This window comes from Cnephaeus nilssonii, assembly GCF_951640355.1.
Source record: "Cnephaeus nilssonii genome assembly, chromosome: 15".
NCBI lineage: Eukaryota > Metazoa > Chordata > Mammalia > Chiroptera > Vespertilionidae > Cnephaeus > Cnephaeus nilssonii.
Genome location: NC_137086.1, coordinates 10,189,885 through 10,217,361, shown reverse-complemented (window position 1 = coordinate 10,217,361; position 27,477 = coordinate 10,189,885). Strand labels below are relative to the sequence as shown.

The 27,477-nt window shown below is 43.7% G+C and overlaps 1 protein-coding gene across 5 annotated transcripts in view; it reads right to left on the bottom strand.

Annotated features, from left to right (window-relative positions):
• NCOA1 (nuclear receptor coactivator 1) overlaps window positions 1-27,058 on the bottom strand; it is a 161,202-nt gene extending 134,144 nt beyond the window's left edge. For 4 of the 5 annotated variants that reach the window (XM_079792378.1, XM_079792380.1, XM_079792381.1 and 1 more), the window contains exon 1: window positions 26,704-27,058. The gene's annotated coding sequence lies outside the window, so the exon portion shown is untranslated. Of the gene's footprint in view, window positions 1-26,174; window positions 26,460-26,703 lie in introns of those variants that run through there. The other variant, XM_079792379.1, reaches the window with a different exon arrangement.
• Window positions 27,059-27,477: the final 419 nt, after the last annotated feature.

Here is a 27,477-nt window from a genome sequence, read left to right as displayed (position 1 = left end):
ACCATTACCAATGCTTATGTGACTATGTTATTGCCAAGAAATTAAAATTTGCTATTTTTCAACTAAACTGGTCAAATGGATATGACTGCCTTTATACAAGAATAAGTTAGTCACAGATCCTGAGCCACACAGTTCCAGGAGCCTGTTCATTTGATAGTACATATAAATGTTTCCTTACATATATTAAGTGCTTCTAGAGTTGGCCAGAGAAATTGCTGAACCCAATAACTGCTCACCATCTAGAACTAACGATCTCACAGTCCAGGAAGAAGTTGAAAGCCCTTCTGTTTCAGATGCTGAGGGCTCTCCTCTGATAAGAGGTTGGACAATATAGGATCAATAAACTTCCTCCTAATTCTGACATTTTATGGTAAGTGCAAAGGTGAATATGGCTTTGGTAAAGAAATTCCATTTAAGACCAACAAAATGCTCATTAGCAGGGAGTCAAAGGTGAAACTAATGAAGTGGCAGAAAATCATATATTGATTAAAATGTTAAATGAGGTGAACATGAAAGGCCTTACTGATGTGTATATTTAGAAGATAATGACCTTTATCTCTACGGCAAAAAGAATTGGAACCTACCTCACACCATACAGAAAAATTAACTAAAAAATGAATCAAAGACCCAAATGTACGTAATAAAACTTACAGCTCTTAGAAAAGAAACATAGGCATTAATTTTCATGACCTTCAGTTGGGCAAAGAATTCTTAGCTATGACACCAAAAGCACAAGATGGAAAAATAAAGATAAATTGGTCTTCATCAAAATGTAAAACTTTTGTGCCTCAATGGCTTCATCATCAAGAATGTAAAAATACAATCCACATAATGGGAAAACATATTTGCAAGTCATATATCTGATATGGGACTTATATCAAGAACTCTCAAAATTTAATAATAAAAAGACAACCAAATTTTAAAATGGGCACAAGATTGAAATAGAATTTCTTTATGAAATATATATGCAAATGGCCAATAAGCATATAAAAAGATGCTCAACATCTTACTCATTAGGAAAATGCAAATCAAAATTACAACGGATGGCTAAAATAAAAAAGTCATATAATAAATATTTGCAAGGATATGGAGAACTCAGAAACCTCATACACCACTGGTAGGAATGTAAAATGGTATAGCCACTTTGGAAAACTTTGTAATTCTTCAAAATGTTAGACACAGAGCTACCATATGACCCAGCATTTCCACTCCTCCATATACAACCAAAAGAAAGGAAAACATATGTCCATGTAAAAACCTGTACATGAAGGTTGATAGCAGCATTATTCATGATAGCCAAAAAGTAGAAATAACCCAAATATTTGTTCATCAACAGTTGAACGAATACACCAAGTGTGCTATATCATACAACAGAATATTATTTGGCCATAAAAACAAATGAAATACACATTCTATAATGAATGAACCTTGAAAACACTATGCAAAGTTAAAAAATCAAGACATAAAAGGTCACATACTGTATGATTCCATGGGATTTCTTTTTGGGGTAATGAAATAGCCAGGTATTATTGACTATAGTTGTATAATTTTGTGAATATACTAAAAGCCATGAAATTGTATACTTAATTGTTTAGATTTTTTCTTTATTAAGGTATTACATATGTGTCCTTATCCCCCCATTGCCCTACCACCACCCCACTCATGCCCTCACCCACCTGGTGTCTGTGTCCATGGGTTAGGTTTATATGCATGCATACAAGTCCTTTGGTTGATCTCTCCCTACCTTCCCTCTGAGATTTGACAGTCTGATTGATGCTTCTCTGTCTCTGGATCTGTTTTTGTTCATCAGTTTACCAGTATGTTGTTCATTATATTCCACAAATGAGTGAGATCATGTGATTATTTATCTTTCTCTGACTGGCTTATTTCGCATAGCATAATGCTCTCCAGTTCCATCCATGCTGTTGCAAATGGTAAGAATTCCTTCTTTTTTACCACAGCATAGTATTCCATTGTGTAGATGTACCACAGTTTTTTAATCCACTCATCTGCTAATGGACACTTAGGCTGTTTCCAAATCTTATCTATGGTAAATTGGGCTGCTATGAACATAGAGGTGCATATATCCTTTCTGATTGGTGTTTCTAGTTTGTTGGAGATTAAACCCTTATCGGTGATAACATTGGCAAATATGTTCTCCCATGCAGTAGGTTTTCTTGTTGTTTTGTTGATGGTTTCTTTTGCTGTGCAGAAGCTTTTTATTTTTATGTAGTCCATTTGTTTATTTTCTCTTTAGTTTCCATTGCCCTGGGAGCTATATAGGTGAAGATATTACTTCGGCATATGTCTGAGATTTTGCTGCCTGTGGATTCCTCTAATATTTTTATGGTTTCCCATCTTACATTTAAGTCCTTTATCCATTTTGAGTTTATTTTTGTGTATGGTGTAAGTCGGTGGTCTAGTTTCATTTTTTTGCATGTATCTGTCCAATTTTCCCAACACCATTTATTGAAGAGACTGTCTTGACTCCATTGTATGTTCTAGCCTCCTTTATCAAATATTAATTGAGCATAGTGGTTTGGGTCGATTTCTGGGTTCTCTATTCTATTTCATTGGTCTCTATGTTGGTTCTTGTGCCAGTACCAGGCAGTTTTAAGAACAGTGGCTTTGTAATACAGCTTGATATCTGGTATTGAGATCCCTCCTACTTTGTTCTTCTTTCTCAGGATTGCTGCAGCTATTCAGGGTCTTTTTTTATTCCAGATGAATTTTTGGAGAGTTCGTTCTAGGTCTGTGAAATATGCCGTTGGTGCCGAAACCGGTTTGGCTCAGTGGATAGAGCGTCGGTCTGCGGACTGAAGGGTCCCAGGTTCGATTCCGGTCAAGGGCATGTACATTGGTTGCGAGCACATCCCTGGTAGGGGGTGTGCAGGAGGCAGCTGGTCGATGTTTCTCTCTCATCGATGTTTCTAGCTCTCTATCCCTCTCCCTTCCTCTTGTAGAAAATCAATAAAATATATTTTTTTTAAAAAAAAGAAAAGAAATATGCCGTTGGTATTTTAATGGGGAGTGCATTGAATCTTAGATTGCTTTGGGTAGTATGGACATTTTAATGATGTTGATTCTACCAATCCATGAACACGGTATACTCTTCCATCTGTTTATGTCTTCCTCTATCTCTTTTTTCAGTGTCCTGTAGTTTTCCACATACAGGTCTTTTACGTCCTTAGTTAAGTTTATTCCTAGGTATCTTAATTTTTTTGATGTGATGGTAAATGGGATTGTCTCTTTAATCCCACTTTCTGTAAGTGTATAAAAATGCCATAGATTTCTTGGCGTTAATTTTGTATCCTGCTACATTGCCGAATTCATTTACTTAGTCTAATAATTTTTTGATGGAGTCTTTAGGGTTTTCTATGTACAGTATCATGGCATCTGCGAATAATGACAGTTTTATGTCTTCTTTTCCAATTTGGATACCTTTTATTTCTTCTTCTTGTGTAATTGCTATGGCTAGCACTTCCAGTACTATGTCTAACAGGACTGGTGAAAGTGGGCATCCCTGTCTCGTTCCTGTTCTTAGGTGAAATGGTTTTAGTTTTTGCCCACTGAGAATAATGTTGGCTGTAGGTTTGTCATATAAGGCTTTTTTATGTTGAGGTATGATCCCTCTATTCCCATTTGCTGAGCGCTTTTATCAAGAAAGGGTGTTGGATTTTGTCAAATGCTTTTTTTTGCATCAATTGATATGACTATGTGATTTTTATCTCTCAATTTGTTTATGTGATGTATCACATTTATTGATTTGCGGATATTATATCATCCTTGCGTCCAGGGGATAAATCCCACTTGGTCATGGTGTATGATCTTTCTGATGTACTGCTGGAGCCGATTTGCTAGAATTTTGTTGAGGATTTTGGCATCTATGTTCATGAGGGATACTGGCTTGTAAGTCTCTTTCATTGTGTTGTCTTTATCTGGTTTTGGTATTAGGGTAATGCTGAATTCATAGAATGAGCTTGGAAGTGTTCCTGCCTCTTGAATTTTTTGGAATAGTCTGAGGGGGATAGATTTTAGTTCTTTGAATGTTTGGTAAAACTCCCCTGTGAAGCCATCTGGCCCCGGGCTTTTGTTTTCTGGAAGCTTTTTGATGACTGCTTCAATTTCTTCCATAGTTATTGGCCTATTGAGATTTTTAGATTCTTCCTGATGGAGTTTTGGAAGGTTGTATTTTTCTAGGAATATGTCCATTTCCTCCAGGTTGTCTAGTTTGTTGGAATAGAGTTGTTCATAGTATTTTTTAACAATCCTTTGTATTTCTGTGGGGTATGTTGTTATTGGAATTGTATACTTTAAAATGGTGACTTTATGGTATATGAATTATAACTCAATAAAAATATTAATAAATAAAAATAAATGGGAAATCTTTCTTGGGAATATCACAATGAAATTCTAGATATTACACCATAGGAAATATAATATGACAACATGAATCAGAGTAACAGAAGAATTACAAGAAGCAGAGTGCCAAGAAAATGTGATCAGGTTAAGTCCTGGGACTTTCTGATAAACACTTTACCAAGGCTTAGCAAAAACAAAGCACATATTACTAAAACTGTATGTCTGCACGAGGCAGGCATAAGTCAATCACAATACCCTCTGCCATTAAGCTGGAAATGGTCTTAGATCTCTTCTCAACACAGTTCTCCGTGCACTCATTACCAATTTACCATAAAAAATTGCTAAAAGTTATAAATTGATAACAAACTGCTGAAGGTTAGACCTAAAAGTACTAACTTTACACCTATTTCTTTCTTAGTCTATTACACATGCAAATACTAGTGATCAGCACTTTAATAGTTTTATTCATTATAAAATACTTCAGACATACAAAAAGGCATTGAAAATAATTTTAACATATAGGACATACCCACAATCTAGCTAAAGAAATATAACATCACAAATTCAGTTAACACTCCCCTACTTTTAATAAAAGAACTGTGACTATGCTCTTGCTCTCTCACTTAAAAATATTTGTATTAAGCCTACCTATATGGCCCATGAAGTAAAACTAAGACATCACTATTCACCCAGCAACTCTTAAGCGACCACTGACATTTACCACACATAAAATTTCTATCACTGTCAACTTTAACAAGAGACGGGAACTCTCCAATGTCAACAGCAATAGTAATGGAAACAGAAGTTAGAAAATGAGCTGAAACCGGTTTGGCTCAGTGGATAGAGCGTCGGCCTGCGGACTAGAAGGTCCCATGTTCGATTCCAGTCAAGGGCATGTACCTTGGTCGCGGGCACATCCCCAGTGGGGGGTGTGCAGGAGGCAGCTGATCGATGATTCTCTCTCATTGATGTTTCTAACTCTCAATCTATCCCTCTCCCTTCCTCTCTGTAAAAAATCAATAAAATATATTAAAAAAAAAAAAGAAGTTAGAAAATGACCAAAGAGTTCTTTCCATCCAAACTTTTCACTATTATTTAGCCAAAGGCAAAGGCCTCTACTATCAAACCAGCACACTTCTCATTTTAACATCTATAATATTTTTCAAGAAACTTTCACACACAATTTTTCATTTACCCTACAAGATAGGTAAGGCAGCTATATTTATACCCCTTTTCACAGATACTAGAGGCCCAGTGCACGAAATTAGTGCATGGGTAGGGTACCTAGCGGCTGCCAGCTGCTGGCTGGGGCCTCCCTTCCCTGGGTCCTCCCTTCCCCAGCTGCCGGCTGCCAGCCGGGGCCTTCCTTCGTTTCGCACTGCCCCTGGTGGTCAGTGCACGTCATAGCGAGCAATCGAACTCCCGGTTGGTCAAACTCCCGAGGGGATAGTTTGCATATTAGGCTTTTATATTTAACATGTTAAGCGCCAAGCCTGTTTTGTCTTCCTTTCCGTTTAGCCCACGATATCAGATTTCACCGATATGGTGGTGGCACCAATGACTGACTGGTCTGGACGGAAAGTATAGTGTCAGTCACTGGTGACTGACATGGTGCTTAACGTGATATAGATGGGAGAACAAAGAGATCAAGAGCACAAGATTGGAATCAAGCAAGGTTGGAATCCCTGCTTCACTGCTTTTCAGCCAAGTGAACCTCAAAATAAAGATGCCTGGGCTTTGCCCTAGCTGGTCTGGCTCAGTGGATAGAGCACTGGCCTGTGGACTGAAGGGTCCTGGGTTTGATTTTGGTCAAGGGCACATGCCTGGGTTGTGGGCTTGATCCCCAGTAGGGGGCATGCAGGAGGCAGCCAATCAACGATTCCCTCTTATCATTGATGTTTCCATCTCTCTCTCCCCTCTCCCTTACTCTCTGAAATCAATCCTACCTAATAAAATGGTAATATGTAAATTATCATCACTCTGATACGACCACGATTGGGCCAGCGGGAGGCGCAGGGGGCGGGACTCGGGGTGGCCGGGGTAGCCGATTGGTCCAGCGGGACGCTGAGCTCGCTTCGCCAGCAGCGGTGCGAGCTCAGCTTCTGCGCCATGGCTGTGCTGCGCAACAGAAGGGGCCTCTGGGGCAGCGAGCTCATGTCCCGCCGCGGACCATCAAAAGCGGGGGAGCTGGGTGCCTGTCTGCTCCGGCACCAGGCCTTTCAGAAGCCTCCGCTGCGCCGGAGGCTTCTGAAAGGCCTGGTGCACCAGCGGACAGGCACCCAGCTCCCCCGCAATCGAAAGCGAAAGCGTGTAGGGGACCCTACACGTGCATGATTCAATCATGCACTGGGCCTCTAGTAAAAATATATTTTAAAAAAATTTGCCTGAGCTTACAGGGTAGTTATGAGGATTAGATTACACAACGTATATAAGGCACTTAGCACAGAACCTGATGTAAAATAAGCACTAGCTGAATGGTAGCTGCTGCTACTGTTGTTGCTGTTAATTATGTAAGATCAAACAGTTCCTAAACAAGGGAACCAAAACTAAAACCTACGTCTTCTTTGATTCCACACCACACTGCCTCACTTTCAAAATGGTCACCAGGAGTCCTATGTGTACAGAGTAGACTCTACCATTTCCAAGCAATGTTTCCCCTTTCTTATCTAGACAATTTAGGATTTTCAAAAGCCAATAGCAATACCAACAGCTGATAACATCACAAAAAGACGAGATATTATACATGTCTCAATACCAACTATGGTCATCTGGTGCCCCGCCCCCAAATTAAACTTTAATCAAGCTTCTATATCAAACTACCAACTTATAGACTATATAGAGGATAGAGAAACCTGTTAAACTAAACCAAAATTCAGACTGTAAGAAACTGTACAGGATTAAACCAGGTTGTTCAATAAACTTCAAGGATGAGGGGGGAAGGGGGAAAGAAGAAGGAATTTACAAATTTAAAAAAGACTTAAAAGACACTTCAGCCCAGTCAGGTGGCTCAGTTGGTTGGAGCATTGTCCAGTACACCAAAAAGATTGCTGGCTCCATTCCCAGTCAGGGCACATACCTAGGTTGTGGGTTCGATCCCCATTCCCAGTCAGGGCACATACCTAGGTTGTAGGTTTGATCCCCAGTGGGGGCATGTATGGAAGGCAGCTGATCTGTTTCTTTCTCTCTTTGTTTCTCTCTCTCTCTCTTCCCCCTCCCCCTTTTTCTCTCTCTCTCTAAAGTCAATAAAAACATCCTCAGATGAGATTTAATTTTTTTACAATCAATCCTGATTTATTTATTTTTATTTTTTTAATTACCACCCTCTCAAAAAGGCAATAACATCAGCCCCACATACATCTGCTTGGAAGAAAGAACATGCTAGTGACATAACCAGAATATTCAGGAATGTTTTATTTAGGCTTTGGACATTTCCTTTTTTCTCTTGAAAAATCAATAAATTAGCATTCTGATTTTTAAAAGAAAATCATTAACAACACATATAGCTTTTACTCTGCCTATGCTACACCTATGATAAAAGTCTTATTCTGAAGAGTATTTTTAAAGACTTAGGGTTTACAAGTTCTTAAAATGATACCCCTTCAAAAGAAAAATATCTACAAGAGACTACCGAAGCAAAGGTCAAGGGGAAAAACCAAACAACAAAAAGCCAAGAAAAAACATTTGTAATTAAAGCTTAACAGAAAATCTATATCATCAACAGGATTGGCTGTCAATAGTAACCTTCCCAGAAGTAACCCATCCTCTGATGAAATTCGAGATATCTTAATGAAAATTATAGCACCTCCCTGTCATCAAGAAGCAGCCAACAACTTAAGGTACATTAAATGAAAATTAATCTGAAATTTCAACATGGGCACATGCTGTAATAAAGATTACTTTTTATTTCCATATTATTTCAAAAAATTTGAGACAGTTCACAGAATGCATTAGCATTAAAAAGAAAAAAGTGACAAGATTGGGGCAAAGAAAAAATAAGGGAGGAAAATAAGATGAAGCCAGAGGTAGATTCATACAAACTATATGCCACAAGAGCAACACATTTGACGCTGAGCTCCCTTGCAAAGAGAGAAATAACATAGGTTACAAGCATCATGATGACTATGCAATACAAATGAACCAGCTGGTCAAAGGAAACACGGCTTTTCCTGGTACCAAGACCTGGGGAAAAAATTGCTACATGGGTTCTAATAATAATGGTGATAAAAACAGAAGCAGTTTGAACTGTACCCTTAAAAATAGTCAAGATGGTAAATTTTATGTTATGTGTATCTTACTACAATTTTTTTAAATGGGGGGGGGGGGGGGGACAACAGCAGTTTATTTTCATCGCACTTGTCCTAGGCCAAGAATTCTATATGTTTAAATTCACAAAGTTCTCCCAACAACCTTGAGGAGGTAGGGTCATTATCATTCCCATTTTATAGATGAGAAAACTGAGGCACCAAGAGGTTAAGTAACACACAACTAGGAAGTAGCAGAACCAGGATTCAAGCCCAGGAAATCTGGCTCCAGAGCCCACACTCCTCACCATTACATAACCCCTAATCCATAATGACGTCTCTCTTCAGGCAAAAGCATTTGCCTTCAGCTAAAAGCATATCTGTCCATGAACTATTAGCTCATTTTTTGTTCAGTCTTAGTCCTGCAGATCAGCTGCTAACAATAACAATAGTAACAACAGCATCAATAGGGCACTGAGATAAAGGAGATTAATATCCTCACAAGAATTCCACAATAAGAGAAGTACTAAATTTTATAAAGCTGTTTGTTTTAATGGCCCTCAATAAAGGCTGATTGCATTACACCAAATAACAATTCTGTAAAAGTAATTTTTCCCCAGTCTAAAACAATGCAATGAATATACATAGCTCTCTGGTATTCTGGCTTGATCCAAGTAAAAACTTTGTTTCTAGAGGATGTATTAAATGTGTTTATTTAAGCAATTCTCAAAGAGTATTATTTCTGATTACTACCTTTATAATAAGAATTGGGCAGCAAAGTAAGTGGATACATACTTGCTAGAATGAAGCTCTTCTATATTGATTATAGGTAGACTACATATTTCACAGTCAATCAAGTGCAGAATAAGGCTAATATTCCCTTATGAAAATTAAGGAACCTAACCACTAAAGATGTCTAAGTATGCAGCCAACCCACTTCTCCATGGAGGTGAGCCAAAAAAAATATTTTCTTATAGGGCCAAAATTTTCCACAGAAAGAGCTTCTGATTCTGTACCAATGAATAAACTTCCAATTGAGTCCCAAAGTTCTATACCATTCAATATAATCACAATGATTTTGACCTGGAAAATTCTCAAAACATGAGTTTCCCAATATTTATCTCAGCCATAAAATTATCTCAATTAGGCATCCATAGAGCATCCAATTGAGTCATGTATCCCTAAGTTAACTCAATGAATTGGGCAGCTATGTAAGTTACTATATACTAGAGGCCCGATGCACGAAATTCATGCAAGGGGCTCAGCCCTCACAGCCCCAGCTGCCTCGGCCCATTGCAGCCCCAGCTTCGTCTGGAAGGTCGTCCGGAAGGTCATCCGGCTGTCTGGTCTAATTAGCATATTATGCTTTTATTATTATAGAAGATAAACCAACTAAATATATATATTATACACACATACACACACACACATATATATATACTAGAGGCCCGGTGTACAAATTCACCCTTAGCATATCATTAGCAATTACGCTTTGATTGGTTGAACAGACAACCAGACACTTAGCATATTGGGCTTTTATTATATAGGATATGTGTGTGTGTGTGTGTGTGTACACAAAATGTATATACACACTTTGAATAATTATAAAGGCAGTGTTTATTAAAATACATTGCATTTTCAAAATGGAGCAATCAGCTGTTAAAGTGCATACACTATTTTTGGGACAGTGTGTGTGTGTGTGTGTGTGTGTATGTGTGTGTGTATGTGTGTAGTGAGTCTTGAGTTTGGAGTAGTATCTCACTTTTTGTCTTTCTGTCTGAAATAACCAAGGCCATTCCTACTTAGTTTAAATACGACATCATAATACCACTACATCATGTAAATACAACTATTTCATATGGCTAGGAAGCAATGAAAAAGTCAAGAATCACACAAGGAAAGTGAACAAATATGAATAACAGAGCCTCAAGAAGGAAAATCTAATATACAATAAACATCTGATAAGATGTTCAACTTTATAAATAGTGAGGGAATTGCAAATTACAACAATGGAAAGAGCCTGTCCCTCATGCAAGATCAATTTTTCAATCTCAAGGAACAGATTTGAACCTGTTTTGGTCATATGGCCACCCTGCAGCAATGACCATGACCAAAGGAATAGAGAATTATGACAGGCCAAACCTAGGTCATATGACCATCCCTTGGCCAAGGGGGAGAATACTGTGACCAGAAAATGGGGGAAGGGATACTAGACAGCTAAAATTAATAGCTTATCATATAATTCACTATAGAGATTTTCTCCTTTTAACTCTATATACTTCCATTCCTTCGAATTTTTAATTAGAATATAGTCATGTATGATATGCATGATTTATTTTTTAATTTTAAAAGGAGAAATTGTTGGAATGCAGTCAATAAGAAAGCCTAAGGTCTAAAAAGTTCAGAAATAAAGCTGGGGAGTGGGGAGAATAGACCTCATCTATATATATAAACTAGAGGCCCAGTGCACGAAATTCGTGCATGGGGGTGTGTGTCCCTCAGCCCAGCCTGCACCCTCTCCAATCTGGGACCCCTTGAGGGATATCCGACTGCCCGTTTAGGCCCGATCCTACTAGGATCGGGCCTAAACGGGCAGTCGGACATCCCTCTCACAATCCAGGACTGCTGGCTCCCAACTGCTCGCCTGTCTGCCTTCCTGATTGCCACTAACCGCTTCTGCATGCCAGCCTGATCACCCCCTAACCACTCCCCTGCCAGCCTGATTGATGCCTAACTACTCCCCTGACAGCCTGTTTGCCCCTAACTACCCTCCCCTGCAGGCCTGGTCACCCCTAACTGCCCTCCCCAGCAGGCTTGATTGCCCCAAACTTCCCTCCCTTGCAGGCCTGGTCCCTCCCAACTGCCCTCCCCTGCTGGCCATCTTGTGGTGGCCATCTTGTGTCCACATGGGGGCAGCCATCTTGTGTGTTGGAGTGATGGTCAATTTGCATATTACTCTTTTATTAGATAGGATTAGAGGCCCGGTGCATGAATTCATGCACCAGTGGGGTCCCTTGGCCTGGCCTGCGGGATCGGGCTGAAACTAGCTCTCCGACATCCCCTGAGGGGTTCCGGATTGTGGGAGGGCGCAGGCCAGGCTGAGGGACCCCACTAGTGCACAATCGGGGTCAGGGAGGGACGCGGGAGGTTGGCCAGCTGGGGAGGAACTGTGGGAGGGCTCCGGGGTGTGTCCAGCCAGTCTTGCTCAGTCCCGATCAGCCGGACCCCAGCAGCAAGCTAACCTACCAGTTGAAGTGTTTGTCCCCTGGTGGTCAGTGCACGTCATAGCGACTTGTCGACCAATTAACTGTCTGCCCCCTGGTGGTCAGTGCACATCATAGTGAGCGGTTGAGCGGCCTTATAACATCATTAGCATATTATACTTTGATTGGTTGAACGGCTGACCAGATGACTGGACACTTATAATATTAGGCTTTTATTATATAGGAAGCCTAAGCGACCGTCCAACCATCTGACTGGTAGCTATGTCACACAATGACCACCAGGGGAAAGACGCTCTGACCATGCACTGACCACCAGAGGGCAGATGCTCAACACAGAAGCTGCTGAGCTGCAGTGACTTGGCAGCTGCAGTTCTAGGGTGACGCACCCGGAACCCGAGAGGAGGGAGCCTGACTCCAGGGTGCATCACCTGAGAACCTCCCCCTCGTAATCTGGGACCCCTCAGGGGATGTTGGAGAGCTGGTTTTGGCCTGATCCCCTAGGCCAGGCCGAGGGACCCCACCAGTGCTGTGCGCTGGGCCTCCAGTCCTATATAATAAAAGCCTAATATGCAAACTGACCGAACAGCAGAACCACCGGTGGAACGACTGGCAGAATAACCGGTCACTATGATGTGCACTGACCACCAGGGGGAAGATGCTCAATTCAGGAGCTTCCCCCAGCCCACAGGCCCCATGCCAGCCAAGGCAGGGGCCCCCTGATCGCCCCACTGGTAGCCCCATAGAGGAAGGCAACCGGCCGCAGTGGCAGGGGCAAGGGCCGGCAAGCAGGTGGCACCAGGCCAGCCAAGGTGGGGGACAGCAGGGGGGCCCCGATCGCCCCGCTGGTCACCCCACAGATCAACCCTGATGGCCAAACAGGCCTAGAGACCCCACCCGTGCACGAATTCGTGCACCGGGCCTCTAGTATTAATAAGTATCTAGGCTTCATAGTCCTGCATAATTGGCCAATATTTTAACCATCACCTAAAATCCTTATCAAACCCAACATTAAAAGACAAATGAAAAATGGAGAAAACAGATTTTAATTAATAGTATGTTGATGAGAAGGAGAAAAAGACTTCCAGGGAATTAAGAAGCAATTTTATGAAAACTTCAGACAGCAAAAGGTCTCCAATACTATCTGAAAGCCCTTTATACCCTCTCTCACTTACCTCACCCCATAATCTTACCAACCAAACAGTGTATGTAGAAAAGCTCTGGATCAGTTTTACTGAAGCCAATAGTTTTCTACCGGTTTTCAAATCTCTGCTCTAAAGATGGTACCAAAACCATGTAAACTAAAACCATTTATAATAACTACCCCTAGAGACATTAGTAAAAATTTCTCCTTTAACTGTTCCAAACACTACCATTCAGCACTATAAGTTCTTTTCACAAATAAATTTAGCAATAAAAATCCCATTTAGACTGACACACAAAAACAATTCCTCTTTATTTCAATAATTCCAGGTAGGGCCTACTGAGTCTGATAGCCATCTCTCTAAAGAAAGCAATTCTGTTTTGGTGAGGCAAAGGCAATTACTGCTCACCAAATATTCATGTTCTAGCCAGCATTCCCTAACCCCCTAAGCAGTGCCCTGTTACTACTTTTGGTTATGAGCGGAAGTGATATGGGTTACTTCAGAGCCCAAGGCACAGTAACTAAGGAGGCTTTATGATCCGGACAGTGCACCAAATATACTTTATTATTTTAACTACAGAACTCTTTTTTTCAAGTTCCACGGACCTATGCTATAAGCATCACTCCAAATACTATAATCTAATTCAAATTCCACTTCCTCCAGACGCCTACCCACACCTTGCTAGGCTCCAAGGCATGATCAGTAACATACTTATGTATGTACTAGAGGCCCGGTGCACGGATTCGTGCGGGGGGAAGGGGGTAATCCCTCCACCTGGCTTGTGCCCTCTCGCAATCCGGGACCCCTCGGGGATGTAGCAGTGCGCCAAGTGGCAGGCGGCCAGGGAGGAGCCTGAGCCGGGGCCGGGTGCCGTGCGGCTCCGCTTGCGCTCATCCTGGCCTGCTGCTCCTGCCGCTGCCGCCACAGCTGCACTCGCCAGCCATGAGCCCAGCTTCTGGCTGAGCAGCACTCCCCCGGTGGGAGTGCACTGACCACAAGGGGGCAGCTCCTGCATTGAGCATCTGCCCCCTGGTGGTCAGTGCGCATCATAGCAACCAGTTGTTCCAGTCATTCCATCATAACGGTTGCTTAGGTTTTTATATATACTGTATAGATACTGTGGGTAAAGTACTATGAAAGCTCTATGGTATTCGCACGTAACTAGTGTAATAAATGGCCTCTACCTTCTATAATTTACAATATGGTTGGTGGGAAATGACACATGATAAATAAATTTCAAGTGAATGCTACTAGTAAAAATAGTAAATGCTAGAGGAGTTTCCACATATCTCAGTTAGCAACTAACTATACTAGTTTTAGTTACATAAGCCCGTATTACATCTTTTACATTATTTTTTAATTCGTGTATGATTTAAAGCAAATGAGACTCTCTACGGGAGTTATAATCTCTTTAAAGGGCAGAAACCCTAAGATACAATAACTTCATGGTGCCCTATATTACCATTCAAACACAAGTATTCAGTAAAAATTTGTCTTACAGAGAAGGTGTTGCAAAATTAACACAGAAGTGTAGTAATCTTCATGACATTAAGAGTTTGTATCTCTAGCACAGCCGAGAGAGGAAGGAACACATGTTTCTCTGTATCCATGGCAGGGGGAGCTCTACTGGAGAACATTAAGTCACCAGGTTCCCCCAGCCCTGAACACAGCCCTTAACAGCCAACTTCTTACACTGTAGGACTACCTCTCTCTCTTGAACAATATCTGATTTCCAATTAAATTTCTCAAAACCCTGAGGTCGGTGAAGAGAATCCTTGGATATTTTGTATGAGTATTCCAGGTACACATTCAAAAAAAGGTCTATTTCTCTAAATTAATAATTAGCACTGTGATTTAATCAATATGACGTGACAATATTTTAATTCCTTATGTGTAAGACATTGCAAAGAACAAAATACAAAACATGATCTCCTTCTGCCATTCTCATACCATAATTTGGGAGATAGGACACGTGAAAACAAAAAATTACACACAGTATAAGGCAGTATAAGTTGTCAAATGAATAATAAGGAAGATAAAAATTAAGAGTTCATAGAAGGAAGAGATTACTTTCAAATTTTATAGTCTGAGTACTTAAAAAGCAAGGTGGAATCTGAGCTGAACTTTAAAGCAGCGGTCACCAGCTGGTGGTCCATGAGGCCCGAAAGGTTGGTGACCGCTGCTTTAAAGGACAGGCAGAATTTCAGGAGGAATAGGCTAGGATAAGCAGAACATTCCAGGGAAAAGAATATATAAAGGGGTGGAAACCAAGAAGTCCAAAGGATGTGGAAGGGACAGTAAACTGACAATTTTATTTTGAACAGCTTATTGGGGAAGACGAGTGAGAAGTGAGATGAGAAGCAGGTTGTTGTCAGACAACCTGGAAAGCTTTAAATGCCGGCTAAGGAACAGCGTTATCGTGACAGTAATGAGGAGCCATGGAAGGTTTTTAAGCAAAGTAACACAATGAAAATAAAAAGTACAATCATCCCCAAACAAAATTTAGGACAGACTGAAAAAGGAACTCACTGGAGCCAATGAGACCACTTTGGTTACTATCCGAAACGTAAGCCTAAATTAGAACAATGACATTGGGGGGGGGGGGGGCGGGGGGAGGGACAAATCTAAGGATCTAAGAGAGAGAACCTGAAAGGTGTTTTCAGCATATGTCAAATCAGACCCTAAGAACTCTAGAAAGCTGAGATTCAGATACTAGAAAGAATTTGAAAGCATAGAAACTAGTAATTCCTGCCTACCCGGCAGGTCTCCCTATACTTGACTTGATACTGGTTTCTTCTATACATGTATGCATTCCCATCTCTGTACTCACTCTTTTTTCCTGGGGTTTGGGGGGAGAGAAATGGGAAATTATATATAAAAGCAGCCAAGTGATGATGGCCAGGTAGTTATGTAACAAATAGAACTAAAACATCTCTAAAGGCCAAAGGCATTGCAATCACATCTATTACAAAATGGAAAAACAGACTGCAAATCCAGTCATACTGCAGGCTTGAGTAATTACATCAGATATATCCATTAGACTTGGCAAGAAGTAACACTGGATGAATGGAGTTATTGAGGTCTCAGTCCGTTCTTAACAGCATAGTTTCTTAACCTTTGGGGAGGGTCATAGACCCTTTTGGGAACTTGCTAAAAGCTACAGACCCTCTCCCCAGAGAAATGTAAAGATTCACAAAATTTTGCACACAATTTCAGAGTGTTCACAGATTCCCTAAAGCCTATATGGAGACTCTTACTCCATAAACTCCAAGGGATCTTACTTATGAACCTTGATATAAAAGTCATAACCATTTTTATCATATACCCCACAGTTTAAAAGAAGCCATGTATCCTTATTTATTTATAATTTATATACATAATTGCACACCAGAAAAATAAATTATGTACATTGTAAAGCATACACAAAAATGAACATTTTAAAGAATGACATTTATTATAATAAACAATTTTAAAACATTTCTTTTACTTATTGATGACACAGATTTCTCAAATTTGTGCTCTTCCTAATAAATATTAGGATATTTATAGCACCATTTTCACTGAGAGTAATGTGATTGAATATGGTTTGTTATTTTTTAAATTTTCCTTTCACATCCTATATAATAAAGAGCTAATATGTAAATGGTCGTCACACCCTCAGGCCAGAACTGCTCAGACATTCAGCACTGGGGAGAGGAATGGGGACCAGCCAGGCACAAATGAGCTCACGAGAGAGGAATGGCGACCAGCCAGGCTGCGGCCTGGGAGAGGGGCAAGTCGCCCGCCCTGCGGTCCCGGGCGCCAGTGCCTGCGCCTGCGGCCTGGGAGAGGGATAAGCCGCCCACCCCACGGTCCTGAGCACCTGGGCTGCGGCCTGGGTGAAGCTGCCCGCACACTGTCCCCTGTGGCTGTGGCTGGCCCGGGAGAAGCCGGCCCAGGTCCTGGGTGCCTGCGGCCAGCCAGAGGGAGGGAAGCCCGGGTTTCAATGCCTGCAACTGGCCTGAGGAGGGCATCCTGGGTCCCGGGTGTGGGGCGAGGCAGAGGCAGTTAGGGGCGATCAGGCCAGCAGGGGAGCAGTTATGGGCTATCAGGCAGGTAGGCAGAGGTGGTTAGGGGCGATCAAGCAGGCAGGCAGAGGGGTTAGGGGCGATCAGGCAGGCAGGCAGAGGGGTTAGGGGCGATCAGGCAGGCAGGCAGGTGAGCAGTTAGGAGCCAGCAGTCCCGGATTTCGAGAGGCAGTCAGACATCCCCCCAGGAGTCCCAGATTGGAGAGGGGGAAGGCCGGGCTGAGGGATCCCCTCCCGTGCACAAATTTTGCACACCAGGCCTTTAGTTTTGTAATAAGGCAACTTGAAAGTCTGGTTGTAAATTCAGTTCATTTTTATAATAAATAACTATTTTATTTTAATGGTTATCATAGCCAAAAAACAGACTGTACAAAGATGAAAAAGAAAAACCAAAGGGAAGCATTGCATCACTTGCTGCAATGAATGAAACATGATATTCAATTTTCGATCCCATTCACCATTATGCAAAGGTTTTAACTAAAATTCAACTAGTACACTGCCATATTTCCTAATGACAACCAGTTGTTATAACTACTAATCAGGATTTATTGGCTTTTTATATTGTCAGCCAATGGGCTGAAAACCGCTAAAACTCTTCCTTTACAAGATTTTTATACAGCTTAGAAAATGGTGTTTCCAAGTTCAAGTATATTTATATAAAAATGTTCTTAAAGTTAACACCCATCATTTTCAGCAGTTAAATACAATAATAATGAGTGCAATTCCAAATATCCATTTTAAAAAACCTCTTTTGCAACACTGAATTTTATTTTGTTTTTTTGAAAGGTAGTTACTTTTTGAGTCACTGTTAAGAATTTACCATCATCCCAAAAAGACAGATTAAGTGTGTTTATTTTTCAAAAACATCTGCTAGGTAGCATACGACTCACAGCCACTTGTCACAGATAATGTCAGCATTTGGGTTTTTGTGAAGGAAAATGAGTTAGTCATCTTTAAGTTAGACAATTCTTAAGCCCTCTGCCTGAAAATGACCAGTTAACTTCTATAAAGTATTATACAAAAGATCTGCATGGTAACTCCGACTGCTATACAAAGTACGTTACGAGTCTATTTTTTTTTTTAATTTATTTTTTAAAAATATTTTTAATTGATTTCTTACGGAGAGGAAGGGAGAGGGATAGAGAGCCAGAAACATCAATGAGAGAGAAACATCGACCAGCTGCCTCCTGCACACCCCCCACCGGGGATGTGCCCGCAACCAATGCACATGCCCTTGACCGGAATTGAACCCGGGACCTCTCAGTCCGCAGGCCGACGCTCTATCCACTGAGCCAAACCGGTTTTGGCACGAGTCTATTTTTTTAAATAATAAATCCAAAAATCCAATTACCTATGCCCCTATAAACTGTAAAACATCACAACAGACTGACTGAAAAGTAATGTCCTTGCAGAACTCAAATTTCCCAGGTAATTTTATGCAAACCCTACTGTAGAGACCACTGCTCTAAACGGGCCTGGGCTCCCAAGGGTCAGAGCTCTCTATCAGTGCCTTGCAGGCCATCAAAATTTAGAAGCGTTACCCTTACCGGTACTCTAAGGATATTGTATCCATCCCTGAATTACTACCAGACTGGCAAAAGATACAACGGCAGCACCTTCTGTGACACCAAGTGTCTTCAACACTGTTCCCGCAGAGTAACGCTGGCTAGTGGTTCAGTCAAAGAGTAGGGTTGGAACAAGGTCCAAGACTCTTCATGAGATAATTCTGCCTTAAGACCTTTTTGGAACGTGGCACGGCATAAATAAATCAGTAAAATAAATCATGAACTCTATTGAGAGCCAGGGGCTTTCAACTTGCATGACCAAAAGATAGACAGTGAGATATGTCTATTCAAAGATACATTCTTACACTTAAACAATAAGTCCACAGCATCTTATTAAAAATGCCAAATGATAGCCCTAACCGGTTTGGCTCAGTGGATAGAGCGTCGGCCTGCAGACTCAAGGGTCCCGGGGTTCGATTCCGGTCAAGGGCATATACCTTGGTTGCGGGCACATACCCAGTGGGGAGAGTGCAGGAGGCAGCTGATCGATGTTTCTCTCTCATCGATGTTTCTGACTCTCTATCCCGCTCCCTTCCTCTCTGTAAAAAAAAAAAAAAATCAATAAAATATATGTTTAAAAAATAAAAATAAATAAAAATGTCAAATGATAATACATCGTTTAAAAAGACAGATACTGGGGGAGGGGGGATGGATAAGCCAGTAAAAAATAATTTGTACTAATGTCTATAAAAAACAAACACATATGCTCTGGCCGGGTAACTCAGTTGGAACTTCATCGAGATGCACCAGGGTTGGGGGTTCAGTCCCTGGTCAGGGTACATAAAAGAATCAACCACTGAATGCATAAATAAGGACAAGAAATTGATGTTTCTCTGTCTCTCCCTTCCTTTCTCTCTAAAATCAATTTAAAAAACAACATAGTCTGTTCTCAAATATACATAAAAATGAGTAAGTTCCCACTGTGTGTAAGCCTTACAATAAGGAATCATTTCAAACACTATGAAGGTATAAAATTGGGGGTTTAAAAACTGTCAAAAAAAGAGCCACATAAATTTGGAAAACAGATGTTTCTTTTTCATCAGATATACATCCTTCGCTGTGTCCCACCACTTCCCTCCATTAAAATCCCTCAGTGTCTTGCTACTGCACCTAGAATGTCTGGATCCCTCCTTTTCCCCACTTCAGCAGGTAGCACACTCCTTCACTTTCCCCCTTCATACTTCCTAAATAACTCCAAGCTTTCCTGTCCTTTCATCTTTACTATTTAATCTTCCTGAATAGACTACTCGCATCACCCTCACTCATAAGAAATCATCCCCTGCCTTCAGTGATCTTGTCCACCACCAAGCCCTCCATAAAACTTGCCCTGATCTCTCTCAAAGAAAAATAATCGCTTCCTTTCCTGAATCCTCAAAGTACTATTTCAGTCCCTCTCTCATAGCACTCATCACATTCAATTAGTATTATAGGTATTTGTGTATCTTATCGCCTCTCCTAGGTCATAATCTCCTTAAGAATGGGATCTATATCTTATCATTTAACTTCCCTATCTTTTAACAACACAGCGCCTTGCACAAAGTAAGTACTCTTATAACTAAGTCTTGAATGAATGATTGAGTGACTACTTATAAATTCAATTACAGACTTCCAGTACCATCTGGAGTGGAGGGGAGGTACAACTTAAGACTTCACAGAACAAATAACTTTTCCCTTGTTTCCTCCAAACTCACCAAAGTAACACCAGTATTACACCTACAGGTGCCTTCAAAAAGCAAGGACATTTCAACCTTCAACTATCTGGTCAAATGTGGTGGGTTATCTTTATGTACACACACATACATTCACAATAGAATATCTTCTACTGTTAAATAATCGAATCTCTGCTTGATAATAAAAATATGTAAATATTTTAACCATACAGGCAAACTAAAAATATACGATCAGGATTAACCATTCAAAATACAGAGAATGACCAAGCAATTTATTCCATGTGGAAAAACAAACGAACAAACAAACCAAAAGAAAAACCTTACGCTTTAGTTATTTACTAACAAAACTTGAGAGGCAGTATTTTATTGCTAAGAATCCAAAACCAACCATTCAAAGATAAGCTTACCTAGACAGAAGCACCAAAGAATCAACACTACGAAAGTACAAAGGTGAGATAAGAGACAGCAGGAAATCTTTTTTTTTTTTAAACATTTTATTGATTTTTTACAGAGAGGAAGGGAGAGGGAGAGAGAGGTAGAAACATTGATGAGAGAGAAACACCAATCAGCTGCCCCCTGCACACTCCCTACTGGGGATGTGCCTGCAACCAGAATGCCCTTGACCGGAATCGAACCTGGGACCCTTGAGTCCGAAGGCCGATGCTCTATCCACTGAGCCAAGCCGGTTAGGGCGACAGCAGGAAATCTTAAAGAGACGTTTTCGTTAAGTAACTGGTACAGATGGCTCCTGGGTCACCAGAAAGCAATGAGGTGGCAGGAGTCCTCACGGCACTACTACAGAACAGAAAGAGGGTCCAGAAGGGGCAAGAGGGCTACCATGTGGCCAAGTACGGCCAACATGCTTGGAGAGAAGCCAAGGTAAAGGTATGCTTGTGATTTCAGGTCAGAAGACCTGGACTCAAGTGTCATCCTGAATACCTAACAAGCTGTGCAATCTTACACCCTCACTGAACCTCCCTGAGCCCTGCTTTCTTGTTTGTAAGATGTAATGTGCAGAGCAAGCACGGTACCTAACTACAGTGTGTCTCGAAGGCATCACTCAGGAAGTATTTGCTGACTCTGAACGAGGGCCATACAAGAAAAGCAGACATTTCTCTCCAGGCACTTGTGTCGTTTTTGAGAGAGCAGCTCTGATTAATTCCTTATTACGACATTTGACAGTCAATTTTTGGCCAAAAAAATAAAAACACCCCCTTCCTCCTAGCTTATGCATTACTCAAAATTTACTAGAATTCTTAAAATGTAAAATGTCTTTGGAATCTCTTTCAAACACAAGAAGTAACTCCCACAAAGAAGCCTAGACGCCAAGTACCTGGGGCTCTGGCCCAAGTAATGCCAATACTTACACGACCCGAGAAAATGACTATATTGGTATATGCCTGGCTGCAGTCTTCTCATCTATAATATTAAGGAGGCTGTCCTATATTCCCACTGAAGCCCCTTTACTCTAGATGTTATGCAGGCAAACAGCTATAAACCTACAAATCACAGAATTTTAGCAGGAGAAGAAATGTGAAGTCAGACCAATATGCTCATTTAATGAATAAATAAAACCTCTCAGGCCCACAGAGTTGATGACATGAGTACCAGATTACAGAACCAGAAACAACAGGGGAAATCCAAGAAACTGCAAAGGAAGGGATCAGAGAATTCTGTGTTGGGTTTAGGGTATGGAAATGTAAGAAAACATTATTAAAGTCTTTTTTTTATTTTTTTTAAATATATTTTATTGATTTTTTACAGAGAGGAAGAGAGAGGGATAGAGAGTTAGAAACATTGATGAGAGAGAAACATCGATCAGCTGCCTCTTGCACACCCCCCACTGGGGATGTGCCCGCAACCAAGGTACATGCCCTTGACCGGAATCGAACCTGGGACCCTTGAGTCCGCAGGCCGACGCTCTATCCACTGAGCCAAACCGGTCTCGGCACATTATTAAAGTCTTAATGTGACCCAATCATTATGCTAGACATATCTCGTTATTTAGATTAAAGATCACACAATGTGAGGGTCAGTGCATTATTCCAATTTTAAGTATGAAGCTCTGAGGTTTAGTGTGGTTAAATAACTAGCCCAAGGATATATCTTCCAGATATACGTATCTGGAAGGTTAGGACACCATTCCCAGTCTAAAGTCAACCTCCATTTCCAAAAGAAGCTTAAAAATTGCCTCAAATCACAAGCCAGAGGAGCAAAAACGAACTATCCCTCTGGAAACACAGGATAATACAGTGTTACTACACTCCGGTCCTGTGAATAGGTGTACTTCACCTCTGTGCTTGCACCTATGGTTAGCAGTTTGGTCTGTCTGTTCCCAATGGTCAGGTTCAAGACTTCTCAGTAAAGCCCAGCTTCCCCCACTCTCCACAATGAAATAAATCCATAGGGAGTAATTAGATCCAAGTAGTATATCTAGAAATGAGGATCACTAGACTGATTAATGTCAAGTCCTCCACGTGCTCCTTAAGTGACTATAGCTTCTGGTTTGACATAAGCTATTTATCTTTGAAATATGAAAACTACACTAAGCTTTTCTACAAGCCTGTCACTCCAAGAAGCCTCAAAAATACTGTTGCAGATGGGGGTACGGAGGAGGAAGCATGGATACAACAGCCCACTCTATTTGCAGTTCTAGAATTGGACTTACATGCTGGTGTCAGTGTTTTGTAATAATTTCTCTTGTTCAATCATGTATCCTGCAGAAATAGAAAGCAATCATTCTATACTCTGCATTAATCCAAAGACTGTGCACCCACAAAACAATGTCCAGAACTAATGGGGAAGAAACCTGCACCTCCTTCTTAAATTAAGCAGCCAAGCATGTTACCCGGATGCCACTAGGCCTTTCTATGACCTCTGACCCTATGCCAATGCTCTCACAATATATACCAGTCAGCACCACAGCAACCCAATCCTCTGTCCACCGTACGTTGAGAGAAAGTCACAAAGTCGAACTAAAATATAAGGAAGAGAAAAGGGAAGGCGTGAAGTGACTAGACCTCATCTCCAACGGTAAGAAGAAAGGTCAGAGACCACGAGGCCCCTCCGCAGTGACCAGTGACCAAGGGCTGAGCTACTGGTTAACCTGGAAAATAAGAAATAAACAAGCCCCTCCCTACACTCTAGTCTGTCCAAACAGGGAGTGAAGTTGTACAGGTGGGGAGAAATGTGTCTAGTTCTGCAGACAGAATGGAGATAGTGCTCGGAAATACATGTATTTTTAACCCAATCCCACACGCTCCTCTGCACCCAGAATGCAAAACAGGAGCGAGCCTACCACCTGTGTTTGGACCTCTGCCATGAAAGCAGTGGATGGCCCTCTGAGAATTCCCGTGATGATCCTATGAAGAAGGCAACAATCCCTGCCAAGACAATAATGAGCATCCTGAGGATCTCCTGCACCCCATCACTTAGGGGACTCTCTCCAGTGGGGTGTAGTTTTACTGACCTCCCATTCTTGCCTCCATATGAGGGCTGCATTAGGCCATATAGTTTAAAGCCAACCCACTCCATAAGGTATGCAACATATTCAAACAAGGTGGGGCCCTTAGAGAATGAGGCAAAAAAGACAACATAAAGTAAGGAATACAGGTAATCTCTCTCTAGAGAGAATAAGTGAAACTGATGGAAACAGAGAAGGGAGGGCTAACGTGTTCTTTAAAAATCAGTGATAAGTCATATTCTGATGTGCAGCACGAAGAGAAAAGATTTTTCAAACATCATCCAAACCCTCTCTTCTCCACTCCACCTTTCGGCACCTCTGCACCACCCTCATCGCTTACTCTACATTTAGTCCTGGTACAGGCCGATCGCTGGATTAGCAGGACCAGGAGTGAGTACATGCAGAGAACATTCCATCCTCGACACATCTTTAAGTGACTGAGGCTTGTTTACCACCCTGCCCTATAGTGCGAAAGCATGAGATTTTGCCAATGCTTTCACAATATATACCAGTCAGCACCACAGCAACCCAATCCTCTGCCCACCAGAAGGTTAACACACACACAGAAAACAAGAAATTCAACAAAAATTAAAATGTGACCCTAGACTCCCTCTACAGTTAAATGTCTTGAGTAGTAGCAGTATCGTTATATCACACCCACTTCGTGCTACCCTTACAGCTTCCTGGCATAAGCAAATGCTTGGGATTATACAAACTGCTGCTTCTGTTTGCAGCCCAGATTTCTAGAAACGAAACCCTGGAATTGAGGGAGAAAGAAAAACAAATGTTGGCAGAAAGAGGGAGGAAAATGCATTGTCTATATAATCCCAGTTTAAGTGGAACAATCACCATTAGTTCCATCAGGCACTTTTCTTTTTTTTTTTTCTTTCCCTCAATAAAACCACTTACCCAAAAATGCAGATCTAAAACACGCCCTTAGCTTAAGCCACACAAAAAGCAATTTAAATAGACACAATCCTACAGATTTTCTCAGAAAGAAATCAGGCAGAGATTAACTATACACTATGCAAAATTCAAGTTTTACGCCTTAAAAATTATACTTCATTGTGTGTTACATAAATGTAATAAAACAGCAGTGCAAGATGTCTCCAAAAATCAAACCAGACACCTGTTCTTATAAGCAACACCCCTGCATTTTTCTCTCCAAACCATATATTCCCTAGCCAGGCCCCCTTTTTTGATCCACTGTTCCCAAAGCATATACAGTCTGAACAAGAAATGGAGGGAAAACATTTCAGACACTAGTTCCATAAAACCAAATTAGACCTCTCCACCAAGCCCAGGAGATAAAATAGACACCCTTCCAATTGTGTTTAGCTTATAACCAACAGCTCAAGGAATGCCCATGCCCTAGTAAGCTGAATCACACCCCACGGCTACCTTTAACCCAAAACTTTTCCTAGTCGAAGAGCCAAAAGACCCAAGCAAATACTCTCTTCTCACATTATTCTCAACGTGAGGAAATCTGACCCCCTTCCTACTACATCACAGCTTCTGTGAAATAAGCCGAGAGGCCCCTTTGGCCAACTTTTTTTTTTTTTTTTTTTTTTAATACTAACCTCCAACCAATTCCAGAAGAGGAGACACACCTCAAACAAATTTAACCCTTGAAACCCATCCTTTCAACAGTCCACTATAATCTCAGCCCCCCCCCCCCCCCCCCCACAGCCCTGTTTCCCACGGACACTTGATTTCTTCATCGCTGAAGGGTAAGTCCCAGCCCTCACAGATCACCCCACAGAGCTATCTCTGGACAGCTATCTACAGAGGGTGCTGGGGCAAGAACCCTTCAACTGTAAAAATGCACCCATCATCCTCCTCAACTGTAAAAATGCACCCTCTCCAAAGAAAAGAGGCAAAAGTCACCTTCTCCACAAGGACACCTGCCTCCTTCAAGGCCTCTATCGCCAAGGGAAGCCAAGCGGGAAAGGCGGAAAGATCCTTCGGCTTAAAAGTTTGCTTCCCCACCAAACTCCGCGGCCACGGGTGGCTCCATGGACTGTCCTTGTCTCACACACACACAGGCTGATGGTCAAACACCCCCCGTCTGCCTCTAACACCGTCAGCCCGGGCAGCTTTAAAACAAGCACGTACAGAAATAAAAACAAGGGGGTAACAAAACCATCGCTGGGCAGTCAGGACCAGGGGCCCCGGGGTCCGGTCTCAACATTGCTCTTCCAGGAGACCAGGCAAAGGGCTCGAGCTCTGCCGCGGACCATTCACCGTCCCACCTCTCCCAACCGGCAGCCCGCGTGCGCCCCTTCCCCGGTCCTTTCCGCAGAATCCCGGGAAGGGGACCCAACCCTCTGAAATCTCACTTATGCACCCCATTCCTGCCCCCCGAAACCCCTCGTCGCGAGAAGGAGAAAGCCAGCGCGCCGGGGGGACCCCCGGAGCGCCGTCGAAGGGCTGCGCTTACGGCGAGGCACGCCGCGGTCATCCCCATTTCGCAGTCCGCGCAGGCGAGCCTCCGAGAGGGTAACCCGCCGGCCAAGGTCACCGCGCTCGCCGGGGCCGAGGGGCGCCCGCGCCGACTTCCGGCTCCCCCTCTCGGCGGCGGGGAGCACGGCGGGCTCGGGGCGCCGCTCCCCACGCCGGGCCGGGCCGGGGCCGCGAGCCTGGCGCACCCGCGGATGCTCGCCGGTCCGCGCGAAACTAGGGCAACCGGGCAGGGGCCGCCAAGTGGCCGCCGCCGCCGCCGCCGCCGCGGTGCCCCCCTCGCGGCGCAGCCCCCGGCTGGTGCCGTGACAGCTGCGACCTCCGCCCCCTCCGGCCGCGCGCGAGGCCGGGAGGAACCGGGGAGAGTGGGAGGGGGGCGGCACGGGGAGAGAGCAGAGCAGGGGGCGGAGGGGCGCCAGCTGCTCCCCGCCCCCTAGGGCCTCGGCGGCCGCGCGGCTCGTGACAGCTGCACCCACCGGGAGGCTCGGCGCCCGCCGCCCGCCACTCACCTGCCGCCGCCGCCGCCTCTGGGCCGCGCTGACGGGCGCCGCGCTCGCCCGCGACCGTGGCAGCACCGCCGCGGCCTCCGCGTCTCCTCGGCCCGGGAGCCCGCCGCCGCCGCCGCGGCTCTCGGGCCCCCTCCTCCGGAGCAGGGGTCCCCCCGCAGGGGATGCAGAACGGACCCGGCGCGGGCTCCGCTCGAGGGAGCCGCGGGGAGCAGAGAGGCCCAGGCGCCCGAGGCCGCGGTCCAGCCGTCGGAGGGGAGGGCCGGGCGAACCGCGTCAGACTCCCGCTCGCCTGGCCTGAAGAACAGGCATTTCAGCCGCTCTCCGCGGCCGCCATGTTCTCCTCCTCCGCCTCCGCCGCCGCCGCCGCCGCCCCCCGCTCGCGGCCCCGCCTCCTCCGCGCCCCGCCCCGCCCCGCCCCGCCCGCGCCCCGCGCCCCGCGCCCCGCCCGCCGCGCTGCCCTGGCGCTCTCGGGCCGGCCGGGCCGCGGCGACCCGGGGCCCGCGAGCTTCGACGGCGCGCGCTGCCCACTCGCCGGGGCAGCGGAGCGAGGAGCCGCCCCGCGCCCTCTGCCGGCGGCGGCCCCGGGAGGGTGCCGCGCTCCGCCCCGGCCCGCGCCCTCGCGAAGTGTGGGAAAGGAGGCCCCGGGACTCCTGCCCGCCCGCGGGGCGGCCCTCCCGCCGCGGCCGGGAAGCGGCCTCGGACCCCGGGGCGCGCTCAGCCGGGCCGCCCGCCCGGCGTGCAGCCTCCGCGGCGCTCCTCTTTCCGGAGGTGGCG